We start from the raw sequence: 17,499 nt of genomic DNA, 5'->3' as shown, positions 1-17,499 counted from the left end.
ACTGCAAAACAGGTGGTTCAAAAATCACAAGTGCAGGGGAGAAGGTGGGGGGAGGAGGAGGGGGGGAGGGAAGGGGGGGGGTGGGGAGAAAAACCCTTATTTGGTGATTTTGGGCTCACATTCACTGCAAAACTCCCCGGGAACGAAGGCTGCTAAATACACACCATTTCCCCCTCTAACTAACACTCTTTGCTCTATAATTAAGAGAGCCTTCTAAAAATACAGATAGCCTCAAGCACCCGGAGAAGGCGTGCAGGTGCTGCTCACTGGAGGCACTTGAGCACAGCTCATTTCTGGACAATTTTACTCGCCTGGCTCACGCTCAGCGCCGATACTATTACAGTGATGCAATTATGCTGCTGCTGTCGTTGTCGGCTCCCTTTGCTTTCCCCCCTGCGCTTTGCAGTTTGCCTTTGAAGCACAAGCTCGTATCCCCCCCCGCCCCCCCCGCCCCCCTCTGCTCCATCCCAGCTCCTGGGCTCGCCCCAGGCGTGCCCCCCACGCAAGCAGGTAGCTGGGAACCGGAGGGTCAGGCGAGCGTGCACGGCACACACGTGTGCGCCCACATGTGTGCACATGCTCGGGGGCACAACCCCGCGTGGGCATCGCCAAAACCAGCCAGAGTGCAAAAGTTTCTGGCCAAGAAGGAGAGCCGGCCCCGGGGAAGCGAGCAGGAGCCCAGCGAGGCGCCGATGCTCCCCGGGAAGCAGCGGCAAAACCCTGGCTGGTTGGGCACCGAGGGGCCCGCGGCGCTGGCACGGTGAGGGTGGTTAGCTTTGCAAAATCCATTCCCCTCACCACCACCCCCCCCCCCTCCTCCCCAAAGCTGGCATTTCGGGCACGGGAGAACTTCATTGCTGCAAAACTTCCCCTTCTTATTTCCCCATCAGGGCTGCACTGAGTGGAAGTGATCGACTCACTATGAGACTGCTGTTTTTGCCTCTGACTTGGGATTAAGACGGAGCTGGAGGAGCGGAGGAGCTGTCGCGGCGGCTCGCTGGCAGGCAGGCGCCGGAGCTGTCACTTACCTCTCACTGCATCCAGACCCCCCCCACCCCGGCTGTGGGGCTGCAGGTCCTGGAGAGTTAGCTGGCAGGGGAGCCCAGATCCATTCGGCTTTCTCCCAGGACCGACGTTCGGTTGCTTCTTCTTAGGCACAGACCCAACCCCTCCATTCCAACCACAGAGGAAAACAAAAACAAAAACGTATCTTCTTCAAATGGAAAAAAAATCAAATAAAAAAAAATTAAAAAGAGGGAGATTTGTTTTAAAAAGAAAGAAAAAAGGGGGGGGGGGGGGGGAAGAAAGAAAGAAAAGGAGGATTTTTTTTTCTTGGTTTGGTTTCCCCCTGCCACCCCTTGGAGAAAAATTAATAATAATAAGAAGAATAACAATAAAAAAGGTAAATCCCAGCGACCAAAAGATCCAGACTCAGGTGAATTTAGCTTCAAACTCCCTCTGTGCTTTCAGAGCCTTCACCCTCAAATGGGCTCTGGAAGATGCTGGGGGACCCATCGTCGCCAAAGTGTCATCAAATATCCTTCGGGCTCAACTCCGCTCCTGCCCGGGGAGGGTGGACTTCTTCCCTGCTCGCTGCGTGCTGTGGAGTTGGCAGGGACCTGCCTGTTCCAGCCTCAGCGTGGAGAGGGTGGGTGGGTTGGTCGGCTGGTTGATGTGGGTTGGTTTTCTGTTTCTTCGGGGTTTTTTTTCTCTCCTCCCTTTCTCGCTGCTATTGGTTTTCTCGCTATCTGATCCCGAGCGAGCGCTGCAGCTCGCCGCTTCCCTGCTTTTTTATCCCCCCCCCCCCCCCCCCCCCCCCGGCTCCCAGCCTTTTGACAGGGAATGAAACACAGACACCCAGTGAGACAGGCTCCGGCTTCTACAAAGCTCCACTCCCTCCTACCGCCTTTGTCCGTGAACAGCAACTACTCCAACTCTGCCCTTAGACACAAGTGAACCTCTGCATCAGCACTTTCCTAATGGCTGCTTCGCCCGAGTCCTTCGGCCCTTCTTCTTCTTCCTCGCTTCCTCTCCTCCACCTTGATGGCTTCCGCCTGCTTTTTCTAGCCCAGCCCTTGCTCCGACAGCCACAGCCACAAGGAAGCAACAACCCCGTGCTGATGGATTCATCTCAGCTCCCCTGCACCGGCTGCTGTGGCTGGGGGCTTGTGGCCCTGCAGTCCATCACCCTCCTTCTCTGGGCGCCTTCCACGTAAGATCGATGGTGGGTACCGTGTCCCCCGAGGTTTCACTCGGGTTTTGGATAGTTTAAGGGTCTGAGTGTGCAGAGAGCAGCTGGGGCCAGGCCAGAGCCACTTCTTTTTATTGCAGAAGAGGATTCCCCCCCCCCCCCCCTTTTTTTTTTTCTCTTTAGCATTGTTTGGAGCCCAAGTTTATGTGTTGGTGGTGAGCACTATTTTAAGCCCTTTGGGAGGCTTTGGGTATCTCCAGGACACTTTATCCTTATAACAGAGAGGCCTTTTGGAGAGGTTCAAAGTGGAACCCTGCTCCCAAGCCTTTTCCCTGCCGTGGAGGGGAGTGGGTGGCTGAGGGATGCTGCAGTGGGCTCACAACCCTGGCTGGCTTCCAGCCAGAGGGAGATGCAAACCAGTCACCATCTGTAATTTTTTGCTAGACTTCCTCCACTCTCAGTTGCCTGCAAGATCCCAGGGCTGCTGCCTGCTCCTTTTTTGGAGATTGTTGGGCTTTGTTAGAGAAACAATCACAACCAGGAGGTCCCCAGACTCCACGCTGCAGCCAGCAGACCACGTGAAAAGCCCTCAGCACATGAAGAGGTTGCCTCCCCACCTGCTCTATCACCTCCTACCCTTTGCCAGCCTTCTCTTGACTCTTCTCCATCTCTCACCACAGGTTTGGGACCAGCGATCCCTCCCTCTCCTCTTCCCTTTAGCAGCATCATAGAATCATTTTGGGTGGAAAAGACCTTTAAGATCATCAAGTTAGCTCATTATCTAACCCCACCAAGTCTGTTGCTAAACCATGTCCCTCAGCACCCCAGAGTGACTCTCCTTGTCCCTGTCTTCCACCCCTCCCCAGCACAGTAATGGAACATTGCTCTTCCTCTTGCCACTCCCAAACCCCCCCAAGTTCCCAAGCACCTCAGGGTGATGCTTGCAGCACTGCCTCCTCTCCCCTCTCCCCCCTGACCTGCCCCATCTCACCAACCCCACAAATCAGTAATTTTACCCAACACTTTGAAGTCCCTGGGCCTTGTTCTGGCAGCAGCATCACCTAACCCTCCCCACCCCCCCATGCTCAGCTAACAGCAGCAGCTCAGGTTTTGCAGAGCAAAGGAGGCACCAGCCTGCATGCCAGGCACGGTGGCCATTTGCACAACCACCCATGGGTCAACCAGCAGTGTCCTGACCCCAAAACACTGCTCCCCTCTGCTTGTTGAGCAGCCTGTCACACCCTGGCTTGCCCCTCTCCTGCCAGTCCACCATGCTCCTCGCTTGAGGAAAGCTTTCCAAATGCCTCCAGCCCTGGCACCCAGCCTCATGCCAGCCCCAGGCACCCTGCACCCGGCATCCTCCAGCAATAAATATAATTAAGGCACAGGGCAGCCTGGAAATTGGCTGCAGGGCTGGGGCTGGTGGTTGGCTCTGGGCCAGGGCTGGGCAGGGAGGAAATGCCAGAGGTGAGGGGAGCAGTTGTGTGGTCCCCAGAGGGATCCCCAACTCTGGCCACCAACATGCTGCTCTGCCTGGGCTGCCAGTAGCATTCTGGAGGATGTTTCTCCAACAAAGCAGCAAGTGGGAGATGTTTGGGGCTTGGACTCAATGGGAGATGTGGGCAGGGTCAGCTGGGAGGGCAGGAGGGAGCTGGGCAGAACTGGTGAGGCTGGCATTCCCATCACCCTGCCCTGCTGATGACTTACCCCTAGCCCTCTGTTTTGCTACAGGAAATGCAAAGAAAAACCATCTCAGCTGCCTCTCCCTGAAGACAATTTGTACCACAGAGAAAAGGAGGAGTTGGGAGGGACCTCCAGAGATCATCTAGTCCAAGCTCCCAAGAGCCTGGGATTTCCATCCCAGCAAGCCAGTTGGAAGGGACCTCTGAACTGGATGTTCTCTGATGGTCTCTTCCAACCCCCTACCATTCTATGATTCCAAGTCCCATGATTCACCCAACCCACAGGGTGAGCAGAGAAGCTCCCTGTATTCCTGCCATCAACACCTGGGGCTGAAGAGAGCCATGGAGAAGCCCATCGCCCCCAGAGTGCCCATCCTGGGGTGCAGGACCCCAGCCCCCAAAACATAACCCCATGACCTCTCGGCTGGAGAGCAGCTGGGATCAGAACCCAGCCTCACCCCACAGCCAGGCCAGCCTGGGCCGTCCAGAAGCCACCAAAGGGGGGGCAGGAGGGTGAGAGGGTGAAGCGAGGGGGTGCAGCCGGCAGGGTCTCGGGCAGGCCCCTTCCCGCCGCGCCTCTGCGCGGGGCCGGAGCGAGCCAGCACAGAGCCATTAGGGCTAATTTAATCAAGACAGATGGCCCCACTGGAGGGCTGCCGCCCACAAATCCCACGCTGCCGCTGCATTAGTGTCAGGGCTCCTGCAGCATTAGTGTCAGGGCTCCTGCAGGAAGAGGCTGAGGGGGAGGTGTGGGGGGAGCAGGGATGGGCAAACCTGCTAAGTCACCCTTCATCCCAATGCCATGGGGCTGCTTGGCCTAGGTGCCACCACCCACACCAGTGTGCTTCCCATCCATGCCACCCTTCATCCCAATGCCATGGGGTTGCTTAGCCTGGGTGCCACCACCCACCCCAGTGTGCTCCCCATCCATGCCACCCTTCATCCCAGCACCATAGAGCTGCTTGGCCCAGGTGCCACCACCCACCCCAGTGTGCTTCCCATCCATGCTACCCTTCATCCCAGCACCATAGAGCTGCTTGGCCCAGGTGCCACCACCCACCCCAGTGTGCTCCCCATCCATGCCACCCTTCATCCCAGCACCATAGAGCTGCTTGGCCTAGGTGCCACCACCCACCCCAGTGTGCTTCCCATCCATGCCACCCTTCATCCCAATGCCATGGGGTTGCTTAGCCTGGGTGCCATCACCCACCCCAGTGTGCTTCCCATCCATGCCACCCTTCATCCCAACACCACGGGGCTGCTCAAATCAGATGCCACCACCCCAGCACGCTTCCCATCCCATGCTGAGCAGCTGCCATACTCCAGCACCTCCAAAAGCCCAGCAGCATGACAGGATGGGATCTGGAGCAACCTGGTTTTGCTGAGCCCCAAAACGTGCAATGTCAGTCACAAATCCCTCGTGCCAAGGTAAGGTTTGCTCCCATGGGAATCTCCCTGGCTTGCTCCACAGGATTTTGCAAAAGGAGGGAGAGAAGATGCTGGGGAAATAGGCTTGAGATTGCAGTATGATAACCGGGACTCCGAGCACAAGCCGAGGAACACCCAGGCAGCATCTATCCCAGAACCCAGTCAAGCCACACCAGCCCACCCCGGGGCTGTGGCACATGCCTGTGGAGTACCAGCCCTGCTCTCCTGGCACATTTCTCCCTTCCCGCCTTTAGAAAGACCATTTTGGGGGCCTGGGGGTTCGGCCCACTTGGTGACCCACAAGGGCCACGTTCCCCCAGGCCCATCCTCCGGGCGCCGGCTGCGGGAGACACGCGTGTGCCGCTGCGCCACGCGAGCCGCGGCAGGAAATGAGCTCTCCTCTCTCGCGGTTAAAAATAGCCTTCCTCTTTGCCATTAACAAGCCTTGCCCCTGGCTCTCCGGCCGAGCTGGCTCCCGTCTCACCGCACACCGAGGCCACCCTGCTCCCAACCGGCTGCAGGGAAGGCACCGGACAGCTCCTGCCATCTGCTCCGGGCCTTGGCATCGCCCTCGGCGCGGGATGCCGGCTCTGCCAGCCCGCACTGTTGGCCACTCTGATGGTGTGGAAGGCCAAGTCCTGGTGGCTTTCGGGAAGGCAAAGGGGCCAGGGGATGCGGCAGCCGGGTGGGAGGATGGTGTGGGTTTGTGGGCATCGTTCTCTGCCCTGGGGGGCTGCGGGAGGCTGCCTGGTGCAGTGGGTTGAAAAATCATAGAATCATAGAATTGTTAGGGTTGGAAAGGACCCCAAGGATCATCTAGTTCCAACCCCCCTGCCATGGGCAGGGACTCCTCACACCAGATCAGCTTGCTCACAGTCACATCCAACCTGGCTGCAAAAACCTCCAGGGATGAGGCTTCCACCGCCTCCATGGGCAGCCTGTGCCAGGCTCTCACCACCCTCATGGGGAAGAACTTCTTCCTCACAGCCAATCTGAATCTCCCCATTTCTAGTTTTTTTCCATTCCCCCCAGTCCTATCCCTCCCTGACACCCTCAAAAGTCCCTCCCCAGCTTTCCTGTAGCCCCCTTCAGATACTGGAAGGCCACAATTAGGTCTCCTCGGAGCCTTCTCTTCTCCAGACTGGACAGCCCCAACTCCCTTAGTTTGTCTTCATAGGACAGATCCCCATCAGCCTAAAACTGTTACACCTGGTCATCCACCAAGGGAGAAAATAGGGGTGCTGGGCCAGTGCAGAAGAACAGATAATTGTGTGAGAGGGGTGGGGGTTTACTGGGGGGCGGGGGGGAGGGATCTGAGCCTGGGAGTGCAGCTGAGAACATCAAGGAGCAGTTGGATATGGGTCAATGGATGCTCAGATCTAGTCTCTATGTCCAGGACATCTCAAGGGTTGTCCCAGCAGCTGGTTAGCAGGAAGCACAACCCAGACAGCTGAACTCAAGGCACAAGGAGTAATGAACTGTGGCACTGCTGCAGATCTATCTGGAAAAGGAGAGCGTGCATCGCTGCCCACCTCTGGCTGCTGCCTGCGCTTTGGTGTGGGAGGGAGGGAGGACAGGGAAGGAGCTGGGCTGCCGGCAGGAGGAGCACGGCGGCCGAGGTCAGCACTTGCCGTGCTTTTGTAAGACCATGTGCAAGGTCCTGGGGACCAGAAAGTGCTGATGGGGGCAAGAATCGGCACCGCCGTGCAGGGATGTGGAGCAGGTCCCTGCAGGCTGGCCGTGAGTGGCACCGTGCCTAGCAGGTCCAACTCCCCAGGCCCAGCACCTTTGTGTTCACTCACCCATGAAAGAAAAGCAAAAGCCGGGTTGGGCTTGAGGAACCATCGAGCAGGAGCAACAATCTGTCTGACGCCAAGCCACGGGGCAGGTGAGCCATCTCTCCCCTAAAACGTCTAGCACAGGGTTGGGGGGGGAGGGAGAAAGGGGAAAAAAAGACATTTGTATTTCTGCCAGCCAACAAAATGAGATGCCACTTGTAGCCAGTGAAACTCTGCAGTTTTTGCTAATAAAGGATTGCTCCCTCCAGCTTCCAGCTGGATTCCAGCCCCAGCCACGCCGCGGGCACTGGCAGCAGCAGCCGTCGCATCCCAGCGCTGGCAGCTCTCAGCTGGCCAGCCCTGTGCCACGCCACAGCTTCAGGCTCACTGCAAGCTCCAGCTCTGCCCCACGGCATGGGCACAGCTCCCCTGCTGAGGTTTGCTCCCACCCTCCTCATCCCTGTGTTTGCTGTGGGGACCACGCTGCTGGGATTGCACTGTGTCCCTTGGGAGACTCCAACCCACCTCAGGAAAATTTCTCTTTCTATTCAGCTTAATTTCACCCATTAGAGCTTGTTTCAGCAGGGTCTCGAGGGGATATCACACCCCAGCAGCCTCCTCCAACTCCTCCTCCACTTCTTTCCTCCTCCATACACATGCTGCTCACCTCAGGAAGGCTGAGCAAGGAGAGCAAGCTCTATCTTGAGCTCATGGAAGTGGTTCAAGCAACCATCTCTGCCACAAAGCACAGCCCTAGGCTGCTCCAGTTCATAGAATGGTTTGGGTTGGAAGGGACCTTAGAGGTGGCTGATGGCATGAACCTTAAAGAAGTTGATGGTGTGCATGTTTACCACACAGTCTTTCTAGGACTTCAAAGGCACTTGGCCTTGCCTTGGTGCATGCAGAGAGACCCAGGCCACATCTGTTGGACAAACACTTGAGGAGACCTTGGCTAGTGGATTGTACCACAGCCAGAGGTGGAAGCCTGGAAAAGAGGTGGGTTGGGATGCCTTCAGCGTGCCACCACCCCAAGATCAGGCCAGAGACTATGTCATGCTGGGATCCTGCCTGGAAAACATAGGATGAAGCAGGAGGCAAGAAGCTTAACTGCTGCTGTCGTGAGCTGCAGTGTTTGGGGGCAGGATCTGGGGCAGCAGATGGGATTTCCTAGACCTCGTGCGTAAGCCCAGAGCTAGCTCCACGTCCTGGGCCAGCTGGGGCGAGCATGGCTTTTAACCATGGGATGCTCCAAGGGGAACAGCAAAGGGCAGCTCCCCTGGGGTGTCCACAGTGTTCATAGCCCCCCAGGAGAAACCACTGATCCCCTTCCTGCTCTCCACGCTCCACCAGCAGCACTCAGCTCCCACAGGGGGAATTATTTTGGGCCAGGGAGGAGGAAAGCGCAGCAGGGACCAGCCGACCGACGGCTGCTGACAGCAGAGCCCAGGCAAGCTGGATGCTCCAGACAGCCTCTGGGTTACAGGAGGTGCCTTTCCCAAAGGGCTTGCTGCAGCCAAAGAGCCCAACTGGCTTCTTACATAAATGACCTCAGGGCAGCGCCTCTGAGACCACCAGAGCAGGCAGCAGATGCTCCGAGGCAAAATCCACCCCGTCCTGAGCAGACGTCACCTAATCAGCACATTGGCTTCCTCCCAAGGCGGTCTTGGGGCACACAGTAAATATCTTATGTAAGCACCTCTGGCCTGAGGTCGGATCCAGTTCAGCCTTGTTGTACAGCAATGTCCTTCCTGGGCAGAGGCACAAGAGATGAAGGTCCAAGGGGCCAGAAGGGGCTTTTGAATACAGAATGAGCCAGGTTGGAAAAGACCTTTGAGATCATCAAGTCCAACCTCTCACCCCAATCAACTAAACCATGGCACCAGGTGCCTCAGCCAGGCTCGTTTTAAACACTTCCAGTGATGGTGACTCCACCACCTCCCTGGGCAGCACATTCCAATGCTTTCTGTGAAGAATTTCTTCCTGGCATACAGCCTAAACCTCCCCTGGCACAGCTTGAGACTGTGTCCTCTTGTTCTGGTGCTGGTTGCCTGGGAGAAGAGACCAACCCCCATCTGGCTACAGCCTCCCTTCTGGTAGTTGTAGATGGCAATAAGGTCTCCCCTGAGCCTCCTCTTCTCCAGGCTAAGCAACCCCAGCTCCCTCAGCCTCTCCTCACAGGACACACCTGGACACATCTGGGCTAGTTGGGGGTGTCCCTGCTGACTGTGGGGAGGTCAGACTAGATGGCCTTTGGAGATCCCTTCTGGCCTGGACCATTCTATGTGTCTATGATTCTATGATTCTGTGATACAGTTGTAGAGCCCTTTGGTGAGCCATCTCCACAGGACACTCCAGGAGAAACCCTGGTGTCTGGAGAAGAGCAACCCAAACCCGATGGCAAAAAAGGGACAAAAGAAGGGGTCACAATGACAAGTCACTTCTGCCACCAAACTCTTTGTCCTCTGGCACCTGGTGGCTGGAGAGCCCAGCACCCACCTGGAGCAAGGCCAGTCCTTTCAGGCCAGACACAGATGTCTCACTGCACCTTAAGTATCTTCTGTGATGGAGACACCACACCAACCAGGAGACCTCTGCCAGCTCTTGCCTCTCGCTGCTTGGGAAGTTTCCAATCCCAGCCTCCTTCATTGCAGGCTAGCCACCAAACCCCTCAGGATGACCAGAGGCACACAGAGGTCTTTTCTCTTTGTCCCAAGCAATCTCCAGGAGCCCACCAGAGCTGAGATGCTGAAGAAAGCTCATGGATAGACACAGCCAGGTGTAAAAGCAGCTGGTCTGTGGCATTAGAAGGCCACAGAGGATAACCTGTAAGCATCCACAGCAGTGGCTTTCCCTCCAGGCTGTTCAATGAGGCAAAAACTGAGGCAGGGGCTGTACTGGCAGATGTCAATTCCTCCCTCAAGTGTTCTCCCTCCAGGCTTACATCCCCAGGGGATTTACCCACTTGGCTGCACAGGGGTTTGGGTCAAAAAAAGCAGACTTGAGGCTCACTGTTGCCTTTCTCAGCAGCAGCTCTGGGGGACTTGCCCATCCACAGGGCACAGCCTATCTGCCAGACCACATCACACGAGAGCACGGCGGGTTTGGACGTCAGCAGGGGGATGCTCAGAGGCACAGACAGCAAAAGGCTAAGGGAGCAGACAGGGCAGAACCTGCCCCTCTGCCTGCCCCAACCTCCCTGCTCTTCTTTCACAGGTCACTTAACCCCCTGCAGCCACCGACAACCCATCCTCTTTCACAAGAGGCACTTCACACCAGCCCTCGCTGCTAAATACAGCACCACCAGGGCTCCCCAGGACGGTCCTGAGCGAGGAGCAAGGTTAAACTCATCCCTGCACCAGCAGCTTCTCCTTCAGTGCTGCTGCTCCAGGCTGAGCTGGCCAGGCCACCACTGACCCCGAGCTGGAGCAGAAGAGTCCGAGGGTGAATTTGGGTCTCTGTGGCTGCGGCTGGCAGAGGGGACAGAGCAGCAAGTGTTTGTGCTCTCCTGTTACTGGCAAGGCCTCTGCCTCATCACTGCTCACTCACAGGCAGCTCTCAAGGTCTGGGAAAGGGCAAAATGGGTCTGCCTGGCAGCTCCTCAGACCTGGGGTGTGGCAATAAATATAAAGCCTTAACAAATCGCTCCGGTCCTGTCCCCAGGTGCACAGCATTACGTGACACCAGGCAGCTGCAGGCTCCAGAAGTGAGTGTCCAAACTTTGTAAAGGTGAAAAAACTGTCAGAACCAGCACAGAAATCCCCAGTGCTCATCCTCTGCCCAAAGCCATGGGGCAAGACCAGCATGAGACGCCTGGGCTGTGGCAGGGAAGCCAGGGCAGTGAGAGGCCAGTCTGAAATGGGGAGCTGGATTTTAGGGAGATAACTGTGACAGGCATTGCAAGAGGGTGGGCTTGGAAAATAGGAGCTCAGCATACCCAGAGCTGGGCAGAGGAAGGCTTGAGGTACTCTCTGTGGAGCGAAAGGAAACTACATTCCAATGGAAACAAATTGGTTTTAAAGCAAAAGACAACAGAACGAAGGTGTTCTCCAAACAAAAGGCTCAAACCAATTTTGGTAACTTCACCAAGACTGAGCCAGCTTCCCTCCAGGTTACTGCATCCATTTGTGTTATCACAGCTCTCCTGTGGAGCAGCTGAAAGGCATTTTGCAAGGCAGAAAAGGCAGAAGCCCATTTACAAAAGGCAACCTGATCTTCAAATCTGACTCTTCCTGAAACAAAAACTTCCCATTTCCAAAAGCTGAGGTGATCTTTTCAGCTGTTTCCTTCCCCCTGATTTATGCCATCACATGGATTTTCCAAACACTGCATAGCTTTGGGATCGGTGCCAGGCTCTGCAGCGCTGGTGCTGAGCACACAGAGCTGCCGGAGCAGAGCTGGGCTTTGGCTGGAGGGAGAGAGCACTCGGCAAAGCTGAGGGCAGGAGGCTCATAAAGGGGTGGGGAAAGGCTCTTTCCCTTCTCCTGGGGTATTCACCCTGCTGGACTGAATCAGGGAATCTCATTTGGGATGTGGGGTTTTGCATGACAGATCACAGCAGCAGGGAAGGCTCTGGACAGACCTTATAGAGGCCTTCCAGTATCTGAAGGGGGCTAGAGGAAAGCTGGAGAGGGACTTTTTACAAGGGCCTGTGGTGATAGGACAAGGGGCAACAGTTTGAAACTAGAGCAGGATAGGTTTGGATTGGACATTAAGAAGTTCTTTACTGTGAGGCTGGTGAGACACTGGAATGGGTTGCCCAGGGAAGCTGTGGACATCTCATCCCTGGACGTGTTTAAGGCCAGGCTGGATGAGGCTTTGAGCAACCTGGTCTAGTGAAAGGTGTCCCTGCCTATGACAGGGGGGTTGGAACTAGATGATCTTTAAGGTCCCTTCCAACTCAAGCCATTCTATAGCTGCTGCTCCTGCAGTTTTGCAAAGACCTGGGGGGAGGGATCATTCCCACATGCAGCTGTTGGGAATCTCTCTACAGTCCTCTGTTTCAGAAAGGACCTCATTCTGCTGCCATGTCCAGGTGCTACCTGCACTTCATTTGGGGACAGCAAGTGTGCAAAGCAAGAGGCATCAAAGAGAGGAAGTGTGGTACCCAGAGACTATGAGGGTAGGGAGACACTGCAACGGATTGCCCAGGGAAATTGTGGATGCTCCCTTGCTGGAATCGCTCAAGGCCAGGCTGGATGGGGCCTTGAGCAACCTGCTCTAGTGGAAGATGCAGGGAGGGTTGTATCTAGTTGATCTCTAAGGTCCTTTCCAACCCAAACCATTCTATGCTTCTATATTTATTGTTCTGTTCTATTCTATTCTATTCTATTCTATTCTATTCTATTCTATTCTATTCTATTCTATTCTATTCTATCCTATCCTATCCTATCCCATCCCATCCCATCCCATCCCATCCTATCCCATCCCATCCTATCCTATCCTATCCTATCCTATCCTATCCTATCCTATCCTATCCTATCCTATCCATGTTCTTCCCTCAGGACTGCAGCCAGCGTGGTGGGGCTGCCCTCTGTGCCAGGCACTTTGCACTTCCCATCAAAGATGCTTCAGATGCTTCTGCAGAATATCTTGACTTTTCCTTTTTAATCTCTTTCCCTCCATTCTGGATAATAAAAGCCAAACAAAGAGCTTCCTAGAGTGCAGCCCCAAGGGTCTAGGACCCCCTAAGCTTCCTCATCTCGCTTGATGCAAAGGAGCTTCCCGGTGGAGCTTTTTGGGTTGGTTTATCAGGGATCAGACCGTGCCTCTCCCCAGGGAATCTTCCACCCCTGCTCCATTAAAGTGAAAAAAAGAAGAACTTTAAACCCTCAGTGTTTAACAAGACAGCTGCAGGGAAGCTACTTGACTGATTGAGTTTTTACCTGGTCCTTACAGGCAAGCTGAAGTACTTAACATAGAAATGAGGTTTAGTCACAGCAAGGCGTTTGGGATTAGAGCTGGCTGGAGAAAACTGATGGAACCATGCTCCTCCAGCCTCTGCACTCCTGTCAAAATTGAAATGCTTTGTGAGATTGAATAGGGTTAGGCAGAAGTTCATTTGCTTTTTTTCCTCTCTTTTCTAAAGAGAAATCAGAGAGCAGGCACAGGAGAATGTGCTGAATGAAACTTAAACCCCCCCCTCCCCAAACCAAGCAAATGTGCTTTTCTCCAGAGCTGTGCTGCTGAGGGTGCCGTTGGGGAGGAGGTTTGGTTCTTGTTTGGGGTTTACTGGGGTGGTTTGGTGTTTTTGTTTGGGTTTTATGTTTGTTTGGGGTTGTTTCCTCTGTTTGTTTGGGTTGGTTTTTCTTAAGTCGTGCATTGCTCAGGGAGGAACTCTGAAGAACTCTTTTTCTGATGACAAATTCAGCCCAACTCGGCAATTCCCCACTCCCTGCTGGCTCACAAGCTAGTAGCCCTCAAGACAGTGATGGCTGTGCAAGAGATGTTTGCTGTGGGACTCCAAAGCCAGCGTGACTCGGTAAAAACAGGCTATCAAAACCCACCTGGGGAGGCAAGAGAAGCCCAGCAGGGCCTGAGCACACCATGTAATTGCAAACAGAGCTGCAATGACCTTCACTAAAGCAAGTCCACAGCAGCAATTGGGACTTTTTTGGTTTTAATCCCAAATGCACACCTCTTGTGGAGCATCATTCCATTGGGAAGGAGCTGAAGGGCTGGGGGAGCCCCTCAGCACGGAGAGGATGTGCAAAGGACTTGAACTCCAGGACAGCAGAGCCTCAGGTTTCTGCAAGCCCTGCTGGTTTCCATTTCCAAAGTGTTGCTCTGCCAAAATCCATCCTTCCTGTTAGGGGAACCTGTTACTTGAGTCTCTTGGCAAACACTCCTGCTCCTGGGCTGGATGGGTAAAACATCAGGGTCAACTTTTTGTCAGGAGCTGAGGAGCCATCTCAATCTCCCTAGGGGTGTGGATTGGCCAGCTCCAGGATTCAGCTGGACAGGATGCTGGGCCATTGTGTCTAGATGGTGCTTTTGCCAAGAAAGGGTGGACCAAGTGATCCTTGAGATCTCTTCCAACCTGGAGTTCTATGATTTTATGAGTTCCATTCAGTTCAGATTCATGCTGGGTTCTGGAGCATCAGTGGGAAGTGACAATGGCCTGGCCTTCTCCTCCTCCAGGACAGCACCCCTGAGCACCTGCCTCACTGGCCAGGTAGGGGAAGGAACAGTGGAATTTCAGGGAGTTGGAGCCAGTGGCAACCCCCAGACCAGCCACAGGGTCACAGCCCACAAATGGCTGCAGCCACTTCCACTCTTCAGCTCCAGAAAGTAGACTCCAAACCCCCTGAGATACTACTTCCCACCAGGCTGCTGCAGCTTGGTATTTCAGCAGTCCCACCCAGAGCAGGTAAGCTGAGAGGAGATGCTTGTCTGATGGAAGGAGCTGCAAGCAGAGCTGCTGGACCCAGCTGTAGAACAAACTAACAGCCTACATTACAGTGCCTTGCCCAGGCCATGGTGAGCTGCAAGCTTGACAAGCTGGTTTTGAGGGGACAACCAACAGCCCAAGGTCCAAGGGAGCAATTTCACAGTTCTCCTCCAGCCCCCATTAGCCACAATGGTCAACTCCAGCCCCAGTAGCTGCTGTTCAAAACCAAGGAGGGTTTGTGCTGGATCTGGGACTGGGAGGTGTCTATGAACCCTCTGATTGTTGTCCCTGTAGCCAGCTGCATGTCTGACCATCCAAAGCAAGGGGGGGGGGGGGGGGGGGGGGCGGATTTTTTTGCTCCCCTTCCCCTTGCTTTGGGATGAGAGGAGCTTTATAAAAGACTTCTGCTTCGTCTCACTGCCAAGCAGACACCACTGCTTTCTGCTGGGCTCTGCAGACAGACAGAGGCTTTCTGCCCAAGCTTGAAAAGAACATTGTTTGCAGAACAGAGTGAACAAGATGTGGAAAAGAGAAGGCAGAGAAGAGAGGGGAAAAAAATTAAAGAAGAAGAAAAAAAAGCTCTGTGATGGTTGCTGGAAGAAAAACCTCACTGGTTTGTTTGTTTGTTTGTACAAGGATTCTCAGCACGTAGGATCTCAGGAACAAAAGGAGATGCTTGTTCTCTGCTGCCTTTGTGGGAAGAGTCCTGTCAATACTCAGAGGGGTTTGTGCTGGAGAAGATCACTGACCTACCTCCAGAAGCTGCTCCCACCACCCCAAAAATCACTGCAGAGGGGTCTGGCCCTCACACAGCCCCATCCATGGGTCCCAGCCCCGAGGCCTCCCCTTTGTAGTCAGTAGGAAACAATAAGCCTGCTCAAAGAGAAGCAACCACAACAATGAAATCCCTTTGGGCAGGAGTTTTGGGAGGAAGCACAGAGTCACCTGACCTTGCTGGTCCTCAACGAGATGTAGGTCAAATATTTTAACTGCCAAGTCACCAGTCCCCCACGTGCAGCACCTCAGTATTTGTGCTGCTGCAGACTCACTGCCTCCTGGAAGCCGCTGGGGGGAACGAAGGAGCTGCCTGGATTGATGGGCTAGCAAGTTCTGCCAACACACAGCACTGGATACAACTGCTCAGCATGAATGGTTGTGGCTGCCGGGAGAATTGAGTGGAGCAGTGGGGAGTAGCTGCTCCCCTGGCTGCAGTTTGGGTTGGACTCAAAGCTTTTGCCACCTTCCCCAAACGACAACCGCATCCCTCAGCATCCGAGCGCAGCCGTCCCCGACCTCCAGGGGCAGCACATCCAGCCCAAACACACCTTCCAAACCTCCCCTGTGCCATCGCCACCTGGAAACCCAGAGCAAAACTGTTCTATGTCGATAAGCGACCCGACAGTGAACCACCAACCCCACCAGTGTGAGCTCCGGCGAGCATCCGGCAGGCTCCGGAGCTCACCGGGGCCGGCACGCCTGCAATGCGGCCACCTGCGGGCTGCAGCGTCCCTGCAACCCGAGACTCCTTCAGCGGGGAGACAGGACCAGCAAATGGCATCGATGCTCCCCCAGGAGTCTGAGCAGTCTGAAGAGACGGAGTGTAATTACCCGTGCTGGAAGCTGGCTTGCACAAAACAAATGCTACGGCAGGAATTAGGGCTCCCAGGTCACACAGGGACAGGCAGGAGGACCCTGAATTATCAATCAACTCCAGACCCTGCCATCACCAGCAACCAGGCTGCATAATCCAATTCTCTCATGGAAAACTAGCTCCATTTTCTAACCCCTGCCACTGCTGGTATCCTGCTCTAAAGCTGTCTCCTTCCAACAGCACTGGGGATCCTCCAAGTCCAGGAGTCCCCACCTCAGACCTGGTTTCTCACCTGTTGGGGCACACAGAGGTCCCAGGAACCACCTCAGAGCTGGTTTCCTACCTGTTGGGGCACACAGAGGTCCCAGACACCACCTCAGAGCTGGTTTCCTATCTGTTGGGGCACACAGAGGTACCAGACACCACCTCAGAGCTGGTTTCCTACCTGTTGGGGCACACAGAGGTACCAGACACCACCTCAGACCTGGTTTCTCACCTGTTGGGGCACACAGAGGTCCCAGACACTACCTCAGAGATGGTTTCCTACCTGTTGGGGCACACAGAGGTCCCAGGAACCACCTCAGAGCTGGTTTCCTATCTGTTGGGGCACACAGAGGTCCCAGGCACCACCTCAGAGCTGGTTTCCTACCTGTTGGGGCACACAGAGGTCCCAGGCACCACCTCAGAGCTGGTTTCCCATCTGGGCACAGTCAGCATTGTCTCAGTGACAGCATCTTCAGAGAGAGGAGAAAAATGGGACAGGGAAGGGAGATGTGGCATAGAAAATACTGCGTTTTCAGGCCAGAATTAAAAGGTCAGTTACTTTATAATCTCTCTGGTACAGGAATGGTCTTGCTCATTCAAACAGAGCTTAATAAGACAAGGTCCTGGCCTGGGCAGATATGTTGTTGCAGACCTGCAAGCAAATAAATTCTGATCAAGACAGAGGTTGGCATCATTAAAATGGAGCAGGCTGGATTCTGCCCTTCTGTCTCCCCCTGCAAAGCCAGGACAAAAGGGCTTCTGGATTATGTAGGCACATTCCTTTCCCCACCACTCCATTAAATAACACCCAGTGTCCATTTCCCAGTGTAACACCAGGGCACTTGACCCTGAGCAACGAGCAGCAGCAGTGCTTTGGACCTTGGTGCTGCCCAAAGAAGATGCCCTGGGGAAAGAAGAGGATGCAGGGGAATTCCTTCCTGCCCAGCTGTCAAGAAAGATGTCCCTTTGCTTTGGTGGGGTAGATGGAAAGCTCAGGTTGTGACACCAGTCACCCAGGAGGCTGGATGCCTGACAAAAGGAGTTAAGCAGTTTGCCTTGGTTGCACCAGAGACCTGGGAGCTTCGTTTTCAGTCTCCTTTTTCAAGTAAGAAAACTTCTATTATTGTTTAGAGGTTTTTTTTCCCTCAGTAGGATTGCTTGTGGAAATCTGTTCTTTG

The 17,499-nt window shown here is 54.7% G+C and overlaps 1 long non-coding RNA gene across 1 annotated transcript; it reads left to right on the top strand.

Moving 5' to 3' along the window:
• Positions 1 to 542: 542 nt before the first annotated feature.
• On the top strand, positions 543 to 1,298 carry LOC137445546 (uncharacterized). The gene is made up of 2 exons (XR_010988426.1): positions 543 to 760; positions 891 to 1,298. It is a non-coding gene; the product is annotated as an uncharacterized lncRNA (long non-coding RNA).
• Positions 1,299 to 17,499: the final 16,201 nt, after the last annotated feature.

This window comes from Melanerpes formicivorus, unplaced genomic scaffold, assembly GCF_026170545.1.
Source record: "Melanerpes formicivorus ecotype bairdi unplaced genomic scaffold, bMelFor1.0.p_v2 SCAF_14, whole genome shotgun sequence".
In the NCBI taxonomy this organism is placed as follows: Eukaryota; Metazoa; Chordata; class Aves; order Piciformes; family Picidae; genus Melanerpes; species Melanerpes formicivorus.
This window is presented reverse-complemented; position numbering and strand designations above follow the sequence as displayed.